We start from the raw sequence: 18,417 nt of genomic DNA, 5'->3' as shown, positions 1-18,417 counted from the left end.
ATTACCCTAATGCATCAAGATTATATAAAAAGAAATATACAATATATCCTTCCAAGCACATAACCATGCACATACACTTGCAAATATATATTTTTTTTAACCAGATATATGTTGGTGAAGGATCAGTTAGCCATTTCTTCACTAGTTCTTACCACTGCAGTTTAAATGTTTGTGACTTAGAGCCACATAAGAAAATGCAATCTATGCCAAAAATGCCCCTGCAAAACACAGTAGCTCAGATATACATTCAAGTCACTATGTCTCTTCTTTTATCTGCATTAGCCTTAAAGGTTGTCAAGCAAAATTTCACATGCCATGGGGTAAGTTTTTTAAATCTCTTGACTTTATGCATCATTGATATGGTACTTAAATCTAGTATGTACCACTCTCAGAAGTCATGCTCTGATTAAACAAACATCCCCACAATCTGAAAACCAAAGGCAATCCTGCAGTAATTGTTCTTCTTCAGCGAAAAAGTTATAATGCCTCCTAATCAATGGACCAAAGCCTGGAAAAAGGAGTATTCATTTAAACTGAAAGGAAGCAATGAACAGTCCCAGTGCTAGAGCCAATTCCCTAGGACTCATGCTTCTGCCACATATAGATTCAATTCCATGCCTTGATAGAGGACATTTCAATAGAACCAATAGATACGGGCATCATAGAGCAGAAGCTGCTCTTTTCTCCTCTTCACACACCATCCAACATTATCGTGTGTTACATTATCATAAACATCTGCTTTTGGAGTCTCTTGCATGTGTTACTTAATTATTTTGTCATTTACTAGAATTATACCATGCACAGAGGGTTTTCATCCCAACTACCTAATATTAATTTGAAGTCATTGGTCTTAAGTAATCATTGCAGGGAGGATTTTGGATAATACACCACGTTGAAACAAGCTGTTTGAAAAGGCTATCAAACTCTCCAAAGGAATTACAGGCTCATTATAAATTTGCTTGCTTTCTGTACGTTCCTGTAAGGAACTTCTACAAAGATTTACTAGTGCCAATGCAAGAATATATCTGAATATGCAGGCTGTAATAGCATTAAATATGCCTGTTACTTTAGCACTGTATAGCAAGAAAAACTGTTACAGAACTCTTTGATCAAATGCTGACAAATGATACCTCTCACTGCTTCACATAAAATGTGCACTAGGTTTACTCTTTGTTTGAATTGTGCAAGAAAACCCGGAAACCTTTTGCACAACTTGCAAGAAGAAATTACAGTGAAATTCATGGTATCTGCTGCAACCATCAAGGCATAATGTTCTATTCCACTCCCCTTGCAGAATTAATGCAGCCCTGCAACAACTTCGTTCCTATAAAACCTCTCTCTAGCCCAAGAGGAAAAAAATCTTACTCCAAATTAGTTTGTATTGTTGATTATACTAAGAAGTGCACATACCAGAAAATGATGTGACTGGGTCAGTGTGTGTCTGAGCCTCATTAAAACTAAAGAGTCATTTTTATGTATAACGAACAATTAACTTTATGCAAAATTTCTACTGTATGTATTTGCCTTGAGGCATTGTTTGTTATAAAAGACAAAACAAAAATTGGGGTCTTGATCTATCAAAGTGTTAAGCAACTCAACTACTCTTGAATTCAATGCATGTTCAGTACCTTCCACTCTTGTTTAATTCAATGTCAGTTTAAGGTACTCAGCTTATCCATGAGGTTCTTGAGACCTGGGGTTTGGGCGCTGTTGTTCTTCACCTCTGCAGTGTCACTTCTTATACGTCTCACACAGACAATGCTCTCCTTAAAAAAGGCAAAGTCTGCCAATGCCAGCCATGCTGGATCAGGCACTTTTGGAGTTTTTCCCCCCACTGATATAATGAATTTTGAAACACTAAGAACATTAGACTGTTTTAATTTGTTCATGGTCTTTATGTCAAGCCACAGGAACTTGCTGCCTTACAGTGATTCCTATAACATTTTGAAGTGCCTTATAACAAGAATACTGAAACATATGAATCTTTTCCTTAAACATTGTTAATAAAATATTAAATTGTATATTAAAATTTTCAGAACGACATTCTCATGTCTTGGACTAATTTATAGAGGAAATAAAAGAAATTTTTCTGGACTTACAGTGATTTAACTTTGATTTATATTAATATACAATATGTTGAATGGAAGGCAAACACATTTATGTTTATACAGTTCATAATTCCATTATGTATATATCTTTACATAATTTAGAACAATGAATCACAGTAATTTTCCATGCAATAAAAATAACAGTCCCAAACCACTTTTATGTTTATTGCATCTGCTTGCAGTGCTACCTTGATTTTTCATGCTGAAGTACCTTCTGATTCTTTTCTTTTATGACTTTGTTTTTCATCTTTCACTCTATTTATCTTCTCTGTTTCTGCACAGCCTTAAAGCACAACCATAAAATCTGACTCTTTCAGCTTTGGTCAAATTAACACACTGCCATTACATTTGACCTGTTACAAAGAGTTCCTTAATTTTCCCTTTACTAAAATTTCAAATAGCTAGCTGTCAACACAATGCATTTCCATTTGTCCACTACATAATAGCCAATTAAAAAAATGTGTTTAACCCTGCTGCTAGGGAAATGGATCGGCAAACCTGGAAAAGGAAATACAAAGCAAGGGAGAACAGTTTCTAAAGCAATGAAATGCATTTGCAAGTGTCTGAATTCAAATTCTAGCCTGCAACTTTATAATCAAATGGATAGACTTGCCACACTGGTCACTCACTTTCAAACTAATGCAAACTACAGAATCCCAGCTTAATGTTACTGGTTTTGTTTTTTCCCCTTTATGAAGTGTCTCATCCTTTAAAAATTTTTAATATGAAAAATTTTGGCTTGGAGTTATAGAGAATTTTTATGAATATCTGTCTTTGTATACATCTTTGTATACATGCCTTTATTTGCCAGACAAACACAAATGAACACTAATCTTCTGTCTAATTTTCCTTTGGGCTCTGGTTACTCTATAGTTTTTTATTTTAAACATAATTTTAAAGGACTAATTCCAATCTTCATTTTTAATACATTTATATCGCAGTTAGTTGAATAGAAATACAATTGCCATCAAACTAAAAAGCAAAGATGTAATACAAATGGCATTTTGATCTGGATGAGGAAAGCAGAACCAAGCCAGATTATATCCTTTTGGGTTACATTTGTAGGTGGTTTCAAAGAACTTCTAAAATAACTGTGGTTCTTCTCATCTGCTTTTTTGTTTTCATTTTATATTTCACCTGATTTTTTTTCTCTTTCTTGGTAGAGGATATGTTTTGATATTGCCATCTCTCAGATTTTTTTCTTTCTTTCTCTGTTTAAATGTGAGAGAGCATGTTGTATGTCCATTTCTTGTGGTTTATTTTTCCTTAGAGAATTCCCAAGACTATACACTGACAGATCCTGGTATCCAAGGGGGAGTCTACTCGCAGGATTAAAGGCGAGAACCTCAATTAGACTATCTCTGATTTCTTCAGATGTTTTTTCTAATCTTTTAATATGGGATTAAAGTCTGCTAGAACCTAGCTTGCTTTTTTTCTTAGCTAAGGTCTTTGTTGCAATGCAAGCTAGAGATATTTTTTTTGCCTTTTGGAAAAAAAGAGAAAAAAAAGGGAAGTAGAAAGGGAATGGGGAAAAAAAAAAAGCTTGTCTCTTTTTCCTAATTTGGAGTCATTCTAGTCCAGATGAGGATAATGAACTTTTGTCAGCTCTTATGTGATACTGCGTACAAAATAGCTTGATAAGCAATGTGAAGCATACACACGCTTCTCAATGATCCGCAGGAAAACTCCCTCAGAGACTGATTAGCCCATGCTTGTCACAAGGAGGGGAGATAATTATGGGGGCTTAACAGTCTATATGGTGGATCTTTTGAGAGGAGAAGGGTAGATCTAAGACTGTCTCATGGATCAACAGTAATTTTTAATATTACAGATAACGTGTGTGTTTTTTTTAGTATATCCCTGGAGCCCGGGTAGTGACTCTTCCCATAGAGTGACATCATATTACTTTCTGAGAAGATAAAAATTGTTCAAATTAGATTATCCCTAATTAGTATAATCATATGAACCATTCTGAAAAGTTTATTGCACCCATGCTGGCAGTCTCTGATTCCATATTGAGAGCTTCTTATTGCTAATCCTTAACCATGGAAATGAATTCAAGGTACATAAAAGTAATGTTGTTGTATTTCTTCATTTAATAAACTCCACACTGCACTCTCATTCCAAAGTTAATAGCTATTTTTATCAATCTCTGTATATCAGGTAACAAAATATTTCAACATTTTTTCAAGTATAGACTATGTCATTCTAGCAGTAATTTGCATTTATTAAATCAATATGTTTGTTAAGCAGAGATGGCAAGAGGTTGGGGGAGGGGAGCTTTAACAAATGTTCTTTACTCTTGTTTATGAACACAGACATCCTGTGAACGCTCAGTCCCCAGTATTGAGCCACTAAGCAGAACAGTGTGAAACAGAACCACGCTCCTGCTGTCTCATCTGCTTTCACTGATTACAGTGGTGTTTGTGGGTGCTCTATCATCCAAAAATAAAGATAAAATTTTCCCTTCAGACAGGTGTGAAGTAGCTTTTCTTGTTAGAAGTGCATAGAGGTTTGACACCTCTATCACCTCACAAAACATTTTTGGCATTTGACTCTTAACTGCACAACCCAGTAATTTTACATCCCTTCCAGTACAGCTTTCATCAAGGTGATATCCCACACCCAGTATTTCCTTTTGATCTCCTACCTGAATTTTTCTCACCTTTCCTACCACATTTTTGTGTATGAGTTTGTGGCATTGCCAGCCCACTCACCTGGGCTGCATCGCTGCTGTTGCCGCACTGTTATTATGTGGTCAGAGCAAAGCAGCTGCTCACACATTCCCAGAGTGCCAAATCAGAAGAACTCGTAAGGTATGCAACTTTCACTGGAGGCTCTGTCCTTGTGGCACAGGTTAGCCCTCACTGCACAGCAGGCATGAGCTTTGCTCTGCGCAGCTATGTGCAGCCCTTCTATAAAAAATATAGAGCAAATTAGATTAAGAGCAATTTTTTTCCTCCACTTCACTTTCTGAAGGGTATTCAGAGCCTGTGGTTGTTGAGAACAAAGCTTGAGTCTCAAAAGGTATGCAGGCTTCTACAAACAGCCCCTTAGCAACATTCTGGGGAGATCCCAATCGTCAGTAAATTGAAGCAACTGTGTTAAATTTAGTGAAGGTTTCACTGACTCTGTCCGGAGGTTTGACCCTCTACACCGCATGTGCGTTTCTGTTTCGAGTTAAGAAAACATCACATCTATGATTTCAAATTTTGTTTGACCTCTTCTTTGCAGACAGGACTGAAATGGTGCTTTGTCTTCCTCTCAGGGTAATCACCTAGAGGGTGAAGTCTCTTTCATTTGCATGGTGGTATTGCTCTCCCTGTGTCTGCCTCTGAAGTTTCTTTAGCACAGAAGAGCAATAGGACTGTAAAGAGTGTTTTAAAAGAGCAGAGAGAATCTCACTTATGATTATTTCTGGGTCTAATCTTGTAACAGAGTAAGGCTGGGATAATGCACTCTGTAGTGACTCGAGGATCAGACTCACTGAGATGCATTTCATTGATTTCTGACTCTGAGTTGCAATTGATCTGGCTACTCTTAGCTGTCCTCGCAAAGCTAACCAGTGCCACTAATTCTCTAAAGCAGCAGTCAAGAGATGCAGATAAAAGCTGGTAATTCACCTTGGCTCAAATATCATGGCTCTTAAAAAGAAAATAGAGGGTTTATGAATTACTTTAAAAAATGCATAATCTGGGCACTGGCTGCATGTTGTTCCATAGTGGAGTGTATTTCAACGCTATTAATTAAGGCAATAAAAGATTGAGAGCTCAGAAAGAAACTGCTTCTAACAAAAACAATAATTCTATCTTTAGCTATGGAAATAGCTGTAAAATCAAATATAAATGATTTCTTTATAGAATTATTGTACTTAGATGAGCCTGGGAGCATGGGAAGCAGCTGGTTTTGCAGATCTAACATTTTTATTTCAAGACAAAGGCAGGCAGTTTGGAGAAAACCACAGAATATCTAAGTATGATATTTTTGGCATAGGTCACAGAATATGAAGGAAGATGCTGTGCTAGAAGGAAACACTAAAATCAAACAAATATTGTCAGAATGAAAACACTACACAATAGCATGAAGACAAGTTAGATAAATGTGGACAAAGCCAGATTCAGACTACAAATGTTCTCTAATAATATTCACCACTTTTTCACTGTGATTTCTATGAGAAATTTTAAAAAATATTATGCCTTACTGAGAAATTGGAAGAAGGTGAAAACCAGATAATATTCTCCTGTGAGCATGGTCACAGAAAGGCTTTATTGGAAGTGTTCACCAGAACATCAACAATTCTCTTTCACCTCCTGAAAAACTTCTGGCAACTCATAAAAGGGTAAAAACCATATTGTGAAAATTTGATGCTCAAACACACATCATGAGAGGCAAATAATGATGAGTTGTGAGCACAGTTAAAGCAGGCCTGTTTGTCCAATCCCCACAATGAAATACATTTGTGTAGTCAAACAAAACACAACCAAGCTGAGGGGAATTATTGGTTATTAAATGGGACTTGACTCACCAAATAAGTTATTTGCTTGGAAGAGTTCACCCCACTCTAGTCAAGCCATACTATTACTATTTTATACTTCTTCAAAGCTCCAAACAAAAGTCCATTTTTCTTGCAGTCCTAGGATGGAATGCATCTTTCTTTTCTTCCTTGCCTCACTTCTATTTTTTCTGAAATGGCAGAGGGCAGCTCCCTACTTTCCCACCACACAGGGCCCTTTGCCCAGGCTTGCCCCAAAGCCTTGTGTGTTTCAGGGAGGAAAAGCCATGTTTGGTGCATCATGTGCAGCATGGTCTGTGCTCCTGTATTGTGTGCCAGGATTGATGCATGGGCCCTCATTTCTTCAAATGAACTTTGAGGAGCTTAGAGAGGCAGTGAATTTTACCAGCCTAGGTTCCCTGATGGTCACTGTGGACAAAACTAGCAGCTCCAAGTGGTATTTCCCATCTTGAGTTCAACCCAGTTTGCAAATGGCTGTTCCCAATTCCAACTTCTCATTAACCTTCTCAGTTCAGATGGTTTGATTTTTTTCCCAGAGGTTCTTTGTCTTAGGGAGAAAAATATCTATTTAACCACTAGGCGACAAAAAAGCTCCATTTTCTGCCTGTGCAAGATTAGTCTTGGCAAAAAAAAAAAAAAAAAAAAAAAAAAAAAAAAAAAAAAACCTGAAAACAAATCTAAAAAAAAATCAACTTAAGTAGTTGAGCAAAAAGATACAGAAAGAAAGTCTAAAAGTCTTTTACTCACAAATTCTGAAAAGTGGCATCCTATTCTTTAGAGCTGCCCACATATTCTTTAATTCTTGGTTTTACAATTGCATACACAAACTTTCATTATCCATGAGCATTCATGGATCCAAATGGACCTCTAATGTACTGCTGTCTACAAGGCCTGTAAACTCTCTTAACCTGAGTAAGAATTTTTTAATAAATCATTTTTTAAAAACTTCAGAACTTTTGGACCATTTTTTTTCTTCCTGGCTTCTGACCTCATTATGGTCAGTATCTGCAAGACAATATGAATAAGGAAGGAATTAATTGAAATACTGGTGGATAAATAATCCAATCTTTTTGTTGCTGTAAACTGATTTTTTTTTTAAATTTTACTTTGAACATTGGCTTCTGACCCCAAAAGATAACTTCATAGGTTCTTATTGACTCACAAAACAGATTTTTCAATTTCAACTTCTTTTCTTTCTGGGTTTTTGTTGCATACAGCACAACTGGTATTGATGCACATGGAAGCATGAGTCAGATGGTAATATTTCATTATTATAACCTATTTCAAACTATGTTAAATTTTTTTTCTTTCTGCAGTGGTTTGAACTTTTAATGCTGAATTTTTATATCTGCAATGTAGTACTTGAGCAATCATACTAGCTTAAAAATACATATTTGGACTTCAATTTGGGTAGATAAAATTAATTGTTGGAGCTATTTTTTCCTCTTGAGAATCGTGGCGATTGTAGCAAATTTTAACAACATAATGCAAAATCACACAAAAATGTAACTGTAGTGAAAAATTGTGTGGAAATTATGGAAGAAGAAAGTCTGTTGAGATACTGCTGTCAAGTCTTTTCATCTACTTCAGAAATGTTAAGAAAAAAAAATGTGCAGCTGCTCACCAAAGCTAAATGACAGGAACTAATTTGCACCTCTCCTGGTTAGGGACAGTGCCCTTTCAAGTAGGTTTTTTTAGAGGTAGGCTTTAAGGGAAGAAGCCAACTAGCAATAGTTAAGAATAATCAGGGATCTGGGTCTCATAATCATTTCTTGGACCTACCCTAGTGCTACATCCCAAGTATCCTAAGTTTCAGTATTTCTGCTCCCTCAGGACATGGCTTGAAGACACTCTGACCCCCACCCAGAAGATCTACTGGTTTTTCTGACCATGGAAATGGTCACAGTGTGCCTGAGGTTTCACCCAGAAACTGGAAGGTTTCTGACATGCATATGTGGTATTCAGAGGCATTTCTGTGTAAATGCAGTGCAATCAGTCTGATTTCCTCTGTGGAGATAGTTATACATGATTATTTGTGGTTTTTAAAAAGTAAGGATTAAGCACCTTAGTAGGATGTGATTTGCATATTGCCTCGGTTTTAAATATTTCTATTTAATCACCAATAAAGTACCTCATAAAGTTCAAACACAAAAAGATAGCAGTGGGGTACAACTGAAATCTACTCTTTGACAGACAGCTCCTGCAGTGTAAAAGATCAAACTAAGTGTGACTAAAAGTCATGCCAACTCCAGATTTTGGAAACACCATGATCTTTTAACACATAGTGTTATATTGACTCTTGCAAGTTAAACAAAACTGAAGCTACACAGACTGTATAAACACCAGGCCAAAGAAACATCTTTTGCAGTAAGGTTTTTTTCCCCACAGGTGGGAAAGCATAGCATGAACTTAGAAAGGATAATTAAGAGCTTTACCTAGAGAAAACCACCATGTTAATTCTCAGATGCCTCTATGGACAGCACTGGAAGTGAACAGCAAAGGGGCTCCATAGGTTGTTAAACAGGACTGGCTGTCAAACAAGAATTTGCCATGCTTCACCATTTGTTTTTGCTTATCATAAAATAAAAAATGGATCTTTAGGGTGTTCTGGGATAAAACAAAACTGAGCGAGAAATATGCTGTCTACAAAGTAGACAACTCTGAATGAGTAGACAACTCATTCTAGACTTTCTTCAAGCTTCACATTTGCCTTTGGGTTTCAATATGAACTCAGGCACCTCTTTTAGCAAGAAAAGGAAGAAAAATAGCTTCAAAACTTCATTTTACCTTTCCTATAGCAGAGCTTTCCAAATTGTAAGCAAATCTTTTGGCCACTGGCAAGCTGCCTTGCTCCTTAGGTGGAGAAGGATGAATAAGTCCAACAGTCAACCTTGAGATATTTCCTCTGTTGGCAAAGTATATTATGAAAGTAACTCAAATAAAATGGTTCTGTTATTAAATTAAAATCAGTTTTAAATAATTAAAAATGCTTATTTGTTCCATCCTGAGCTCCCAGACCACTGCTGGCTTTTCATGTGATGTCACTGGAAAAACCCTGAGAGCAGTTTACTTCATCATTCAGTGTCCTTTGAACCAATAAAATGGGTGAAATACATTTAGAATTGGTCTTTAACATTTGAGTATTGAACTCTCAACTAGTGTGATTTTAGGTTTCTGTTGTTTGTAACCATTCACAAAAGACGCAGCTGTTATTAGTTTTTAAAAATATATTTTTAACATGGCTTTTAAATGTTAGTAACAGCTGCTACTAGTAAATATCCCTCCTTAGAACTGATGGTTCTCTGGAGTAAAATAAAGCTAAAGTGATCCCCAGGAAAAAGAATAGGTGGGATCCCACTGTATGATTGGTTTCCAATTATCTTATGCAGTATGTTAATTTTAGATACTGATGAGAAAAAAGATTTTTAGTATCACTTTTTAGAGATAGGTTCTGCAGCAACTACAATGAATTAGAAGAAACTGAGTAGAATCTGATAAAATAACTTCTTTGAAAATCTGCAATAATCTCTTCCATAGCATTCTGCTGAATTCCATAGCAGGCCTATTAAACTACATTTACCAAACCTCTAGCATCAGAACAAAGAGACAAACAAAGCATTTCAAAAAGCTGCTATTTTGTTAAGTTTTATGACATTGCTGCCTAATGGACAAACAGCAATTCTTTCTTTATTGTCACAGAAAAGGATAAACTTTTATTACTTCTGTTGATCTTAAAAATGTCCATTTTAGCCCATGTTCTGGCACTTAGAGTCCAGCTATTTACAACAGCTGGTTACAGAGCTAGCACACGTGGGTCCACGGACATAACATCTGCACATTTTATTTGGAAAAGCATCTTTTGTGTAATTCCCCTTTTGACCAACCAAAATTAGGTGATGATGTCCCTGTACCAGAAGGTAAGATAAACAGAGGAGGGAATCAGTTTTTTCAGCATGTTTCTCTAAGCACATAAAAATTCCTGTTTCGCAGAACTCAAAAGAAATCAAGCAGAGGCTGTTCATTGCTTGCCACTCTAATTCTCTTTCAGCCAACACTTTATAGCCTCCCACTTCACAATTGTCTCCCAGATTCAGAGCCAAGAGCAGAGTAGACTTTCTTCAAGCTTCACATTTGCCTTTGGGCTTCAGTATGAACTCGCCTGCCTCTTTCAGCAAGCCACTTGAAATAATACAGTTTATTTAAACAAGTTTCATTTTGGAGTGTTATTATTATTATTATTATTATTATTATTATTACTACTACTACTATCATTGTCATAATTCACAAAGGGAGTTTGTATTATGACACTGCTGTAAGCTATCGCAGAATGTCTTGTATAAATATAACTTGTACAAAAGAGCTCACATTTGAAGTGTAAAATGAGAGACAACAGGTGGAAGAAGCCATCAGCTGGAAGGGAGCACAAGGGAACAATGAAGCAATTACGAACAGTTGATGAAGCAGCAGTCAGAGAACACCAGCTGCTTAACTATTGTGGGAGCTCTAATTACAATTCTTCTTGGGAGAGTGAATTACTTGCGGAGCTCTCTGCCCAGAACCCTCCCTCAGGAAGGAGTACGTGATTTTGTGAAGAAGGAAAATGCAGCAGAATTGCAAGACCCCTGACCTCCTTCTTGGGCCAGGCAAAGCAAACCAAGTTTGCATGTGCAGTGCACTCCTCTCTACATACCCAGAGCAATACAGAACTGTCCTTGAGCTGTTAACATATGGATCTCTAACAGAATAAAATGTGATATTTCAGTATAGATATCCAACCATTAAGATAAATAATGTCAAAAATCTTAGTGTTAACGGCTCCATACTATGCATTGACATGATCTATCTTAATGGCTTTTCCTCCAGAGCTGCTACGATGTGCTATGTCAAAGCACAATATTGAGCCTTTCATTGGAAGTGCTACATCTTATCAAACCTTCTTTTGCAGTTATTCAAATGTATTATGTCAGCAGATAGTATGGAGTTCATAAGTGGATCTTTGACAAGATGAATCATGACAATACATGGTAATGATTGTTGGGACACCAAGCAGGGCTTAGTAAGAATGAAAATGTTCCTGTGTGTAAGCACATTAAATTAAATTCAAAAGGTTTGGATTTTACTTCATATTTAATATAGAGGGAATTAATTCAAACCAAATATGGACTAGCCTGGAAGGATCGTTCCTGCATATTAATGGAACATCTTTCTCCTCTTCACAAATGTGTAGCCCTCTTGATTAGAAGTGAATCTTTTCCAGCAAGGTTAAAAGGAATGTGAACAGCTTATTCCTATGTGCACTGTATGGGAAAGATAATGAGACCTTTCAATGGGTCATTGTTAAACCAGTTTTTTTTTCTCCTGTCAAATCTTGCTGGGGTTATTTGAAGTTAAAACCACAGTGTGCCAGGTTTGACACCACTTCTATCAAGGGAGTCTTCCAAACAGCATGAAGAGAAACTGCATGGGAAATTTGGTTCAAATCACTTTTGTGCATCTGAGGAGACTTTAGAGCTACTGTCTTAATCCCATATCCACTATGAATACTGAAACCATGAGTTTGTGTCTTGTCCCTTTGTCTTGTGCTTTCCCCGTATTCATTTGCACTGATGTATATAGCTGAATGTATAGAAAAGTGTTCTAAGAGCAGAGGCCGAGTTCATTCTCTGGTACTGGAATGAGGACACTCTAGAATTTGCACTTCTAGAATTTCAGCTAATTCAACTGCAATAAGTATTCAATACTGAATTGTTCATTTGAAGTGGAACAGTTTTGCCTGGAAAAAATTAACAAGGATCACTAGGACATAGACTCTCCTCAGAAACAGAAGCAGCAATTTGTCACATGCTTCCAAGAAGGGTTCAGAAAGACCATGCCTTACACCATCCTAGAGCAAAGTGAGAAGAATCCACCCCCTGGACCTTCTTTTTCCTTAACAGCCTAAGCAAAAATGTGAGAGCCAAACTAAGAAGGGAAATGCCATTAAACGTGCACATTTAGGCAACTGAATCAAGTTCTTAAATTTGTATTTTTGCAAAATGAATGTGCTACCCAACCTCACATTTTGATTCATATTGAACGACTTTTCTCACATATCCAGTGACTAAGAAATCTGACAATATTTGTACTTTCTAAATTTTTCCTAATCAGTAACCAGACAGCTTACTTATTGGACTGGAGACTTGAAGGCACTGGCCTCTGAAGTAAAATTAATCCATACAACTCCAGGCATTTTAGTCTTTTTACTTGATTCATTTACCTTTTAACCTGATGTTGTATCCTACAGTATATGGAATGGCACTAGACACCTATTTGTGTGGCATGGCTGGCATGGGCAACTGAACCAAGGCCAAGGGGTCCAAATTTTTTCCATAAGGAGCTTTAAATGTCTTTTTTCACTTGCTATTGATATTGGACTCAATTACTTCAACAATCATCACCTTTTATCTCTGTATCAGGTCTCAGAAACCAGAAACAGGTAGGTCTACCAGCTGTCTTCCTACAAACATAGTAAACTCCTATGCAAGTTTTGGCCATACATAATGAATTAAGGAGAACGTATTATACAGGAAAATTATACCTTATATCACACATGGTCATAATACGTGGTGGTAAATTTAAGTTCATAAACCATTACATATAGCTAAAAACCCCAAAAGTCAGAATTTCCTATATGTAGAAAATTTTATGAAGCTTATGAGCAAAAATACTTAGTCATGACCAAGAATGAAAAATTATCAGTGAAAATACATTGCATATGTGCATGAGCGATTATGCCTCTAAACCTGAAGTAATATCAGCCAATGAGATAACATGCTCAATTAATTGATATCTCTAAGCTGAAAACCATTTGGGTAGAAGATCATAATTTTGATTGACTAAATATGGTGTTACACTGATTTATTTTTATGGGAAAATAACTGGAACATTTAAATTTTCCTTCAAAATGCCCAAATGTAGGTGATGTAGGTGAATCGTTTTCAGAGAATTTGTCTTAAGGATGCATTGCTTTGGTTTTTAAAAACAAGTCAGCTGTATATTTACAAAACTCTTCTGCACAGACACATGAAATGTTCAGCACCTTTTATGTGTTTTGCATCATTGCAATAAGAAAGGCGGGACCACCCAAAAGACGCTCAAAAACTCAAGCTGTTTGTTTCTGACAAGGCAATGTCACACCCATGTAGCTGAAATTGAAATGGTGTGTCTGGAAGCAAAGTTCCCATGCAAAGTACAGATGAAAGCAGGAGGAACACATCCAAGAGTCCCGCACCTGCTGTGGGCCATGGTGCCACCCTCTGTGAGATGAGTGGCACAGAGCCAACACTGTCACGCTTCAGCTGCCAGAGAATAGGAATTAATAACTAAAAAGAGTGTGGGGGAGGGTGAAGAATGGAAACATCCCATTTGAGAACAATTTCATGCATTGCCAATAAATGAATATTTGTGAAAGAGATCAGTACCCATCACCAATATTATTTTTAACCTATACTGCACATCATTCATTTCAAATGTACCTAATAGATTGTATCAGGCTTTCTAACCAGGTTGTTCTAAAGGTGTGAGTTAAAAAGATGCTAATTCTATGCGGAAAATTCTGTTTATTGCTAACAAACTCTTGCTGGACTTAGCACACTAACATACATCCTAGAACCATAGAATTGTAGAATGGTTTGGGTTGGAAAGTACTTTAAAGATCATCTAGTTCAGCCCCCACCATGGACAGGGACACATTGCACTAGGCCAGGTTGCTCAAAACCCATGCACCCGGCTTCCAACCCTTTCAGGGAGGGGGCATCTGCAGCTTCTCTAGGCAACCTGTTCCAGTGCCGCACCAACCTCACAGAAAAGAATTTCTTTCTCTACATCTAATGCAAACCTACCATCTTTTAGTTCAAAGACATTACCCCTTGTCACATGCCTTTCGAAAAAATCCTTCCTTGACTTTCTTGTAGACCCTTCTTCATGTGTAGGATCGCTGCTCTAAGGTCTCCTCAGCGCCTTCTCTTTCCCAGGCTGAACAACCCCAACTCTCTCAGCCTGGCCTTACACAAGGGGTGCACCAGCCTTCTGATCATCTTTGTGGCCCTCCTCTGGACTTGCTCCAGCAGATCCATGTGCTGGACTGCCTTTGCCTTGCCCCAGAGACCACTGCCCTTGGCACAGAAATGAGGAATTCCCTTTTTCTGGTTCACATATTGCTTGGTATGTGAAACGTTCACTACACACTGCTGAGATAGATGCCTGGTGTAGCGATTTCTTATATGTACATGTCTAAATACGCTTTCTTATGAATGTCCCAAATTCCTGGGCTTTTGGAAAAGGTGTCTAATATTTCTTACTGGCTTTTGGCTTTCAGATGTTACACCAAGATGAAATTTACTTGCGGCAAGTGGAAGAAAATCCCCAGTGTCTAAGACACTTCAAAACACCCTTTACATTCTGAATAACAGTATTGTATTCCAAGATTTTAATAAAGATAAAAACTTATAAGAATGAATTTTTCAGTGTCACTTTTGAAATGTCTAAATGCCAATGCCAAAAGTATGAGAACATAGACACTGAAAGTTTATTTTAAGGAGGTATAAATAAGCCAACATGACAAATGTTTTGTACCACAATAGAACCTCTTTAGGGAATCAATTCAGTGAAAGGTGGACTAAGTTTAGGGCAGCATGCAACTGAAAACAGAATAGGCAAGTAAAACACCATAGCTGAGCATTCCTTAATTTTCACAGATAATAGACATTTTTGTAGAAAGAGCTCCATCAGCAAATTCTGCTCATATTGTATCTTCTGCTGCAGTTCCTGTATTCCATAATGCACAGTAAATATTTTGTTACCCATTGCCCTGAGATGAAAAAATACTCAAATGTTCAGGAAGACACTTGGTGAAGAGCTGGTGTATATACTTCAGTGCATAGGAAGGATAGATGCTAGAGTAAATGAAGTGAATTATTTTACACCCTAGGATTAGTGTTTATGGAGTGCTAAGCAAGCAGGATGCAATAAAATGACAAGGCAGCTAATAGAGGAGTCCATTTTTCAAGATACTGAAAACAATAAAAGACAGAATGAAATCAATGTAATAAACAGTATATTCTTTTGTTCTGAGGAAGAAATTATTTTTTAAAAAAAACCTTTCCTACATTCTATGAAAAAATAAGTTAATGTAAGCTGTATTTTACATACAACTTTAGCTAGACCATTTCTCGTTGAAATATCATATCTGAATATTGTTTTTAAAAGTAGATTAAAAAACAATCACAGAAATTCCTGTGTATTTTCCTTGTTTCATTTTCCATTTTTAAAATTTACAATCCTCTTCTTACCTATGTGGAAAACCAGCAGGGATACTGTACTGATTCCTAATCATAGCAGTTAAAAATTTTGTAAGCCTGCAGAAGGTTGAGACTAAAATAGAGCAAGTAAATACACACAAATACCTCAGTGAGAGATTGTGACAGATCACCCATTTCTGGTTTGGATATTTATTTTCAAAATATAAAACCTTAAAACACATATGAATTATTTCCTTAATCCTTCACAGATATGTAGTCGACATTGGTCATTAAGGGTTCATAGATTATTTTATATTTTGAGTTTCTACCTATGCCATTTTCAGCCAAGGCAAAGTTTGACAAGTGTGACCAGAGACCAAAGTCAAGTTGCCTAATTCCTAATTGCTGCACCTTGCCCAGGAAAACAAAGTATCAAAATCTCATTGTACTAAACTTTAAATATTCAGTGACCAGCTCAATTCCATACAGCTAATTAAGCAAGAAACCTGGCATCTAAATATTAGTATTGCTTTTTTCCCTCAGAAGAAAGTCAGAGGAAGTTTTTCAAAGAACATGATGAGATATGGAAGTGTGGAATATGTGTTCATGGTATTTGACATTCCATGCTTAAATGATTGCCTAAATAACATTGAGTCAAAATTACTGGGAGTTGATAATGTAAAATAAAGTGAAGTCTTGTGTGACAGTTTCTTTGAAAAGTATCAGCAGTTGGGCAAACCTATCATCAGTTTACTTCAAGGATTTATTTTAAAATTCAAAAAGTTGTGTGTCAAATCTAGATGAGTCTTATTTAATTATCGTTTCTCAGAGCATATCACCTTTCATGGGAGATCAGATGAAGTGGATATTAATTTCTGGTTTCCTTTGGATTCTCTTTTTGACATATATATTTGATTTGCAGATCCATTAACTAAAAGTCTCTGGACTAATCCTTGCCTTATTTGGCATATTAAATGCACAGCCAAGTGTAAGATAATATGCCTGAAGGCATTGCTGTTTGGAAAAGGAAAAGAATAATAATGTCACAAAAAGTAGACTGTTGAAATTTATGGAATCATGTTTCTCAAAAGAAAACCCAAACTAGGAAATTTTCACATTTTCAGGGAAATTTCTTCCATAGGAAATCTCAAGGGCAATCTGAGTAGTTATACGGACTTTTTTGCACACATTTATATACTTCCTAAGAGACATATATGTATTTAAAGTTTTGAAAAGTTGTCATATTTTCCCAACCTGCTCTTATAGTATATCATAGAATAATTGAGTGGCTTGGGTGGAAGAACCTTAGAGATCATCTGCTTCTACTCACCACCACCACCATGAGCAGGGACACATTTTACCGGACAAGATTGCTCAGGGCCCAATCCAACCTTGCCTTGAGCACTCCCATGGATGAGATATCCACAATATCTCTGGACAACATTTGCCATTGCCCCTCCACCATCACAGTAAAGAATTTCCTCAAAACATTTAATCTAAATATGCTGTCTTCTAAAAATGCTCTCATTCCCCCTATCACTACATGCCCTTGTAAACAGTTCCTCTCTATCTTTCCTGTAGGCTCCCTTCAGGTGCTGGAAAGCTGCAATAAGGTCTGAAGACTTCTCTTCTGCTGGGTCAACAACCCCAACCCTCTCAGCATTTCTTCATAGGAGAGATGCTCCATCCCTCTTGGTGGCCTCTGGACTCACTCCCACAGGTCCATGTCCTCCCTGTGCTGGGACCCCAGAGCTGATGCAGCACTGCAGGTGGGGTCAGAACAGAGGACAGGGACAGAATTCCCTCCCGGTCCCTGCTGCCCACCCTGCTTTGGCTGCAGCCCAGGACAAGTGTGGAAGTGCCCATGGCTGGGTCACGTCCAGCCTCTCACCCACCAGCACCCCCAAGCCCTTCTCAGCAGGGCTGCTCTCCATCTGTTCATCCCCAGCCTGTGTAGATGCCAGGGGTTGCCCTGATCCAGGTACAGCACTTTGCACTCGGCCCTCTTAAATAGCTAGGCAGAAATATGCTGAGAATGAAGATACTTTGCAAAAGCTGAATCTGTTCTCATAGTACTAAGGCAGGTTTCTCCATGAGAAATGCTGTGTGCACCAAGATCCTTTGGGGCACAGCACTGAATTAATAGGTCATACTTTGGAAAATGAATGGGAACAATGAAAAACCTTGAATGTATTCTCACCCTTGAAATTCTTTAAGAAATGCATAATGGTGAAATTCAAAGGTGAAATATTGTATATTTAGAAAAAAAATTAATATCCCAGGAATAAACCCCATCTGTATTTGTGAAGACTTAGCCGCATCCAAAGAGGTGCAAGTGACACCTTTAAAAGGAAGGAAGCTACTCCCACATTTGATCCAGGAAGGTGGCAGACAACAGGAGGTCCCAAAAGCTGCTCAAGCATATCACTGACATTCTCCAAAGAGAGCAAAGAATCCAAGGGAGATCAGTTGGTAACTAACGTACATGTCATTCATATTCCATCTTATTGTATATTAC

The sequence above is a fragment of the Haemorhous mexicanus genome, chromosome 2, assembly GCF_027477595.1.
Source record: "Haemorhous mexicanus isolate bHaeMex1 chromosome 2, bHaeMex1.pri, whole genome shotgun sequence".
Lineage (NCBI taxonomy): Eukaryota > Metazoa > Chordata > Aves > Passeriformes > Fringillidae > Haemorhous > Haemorhous mexicanus.
Note: the sequence above shows the minus strand (reverse complement) of the source record.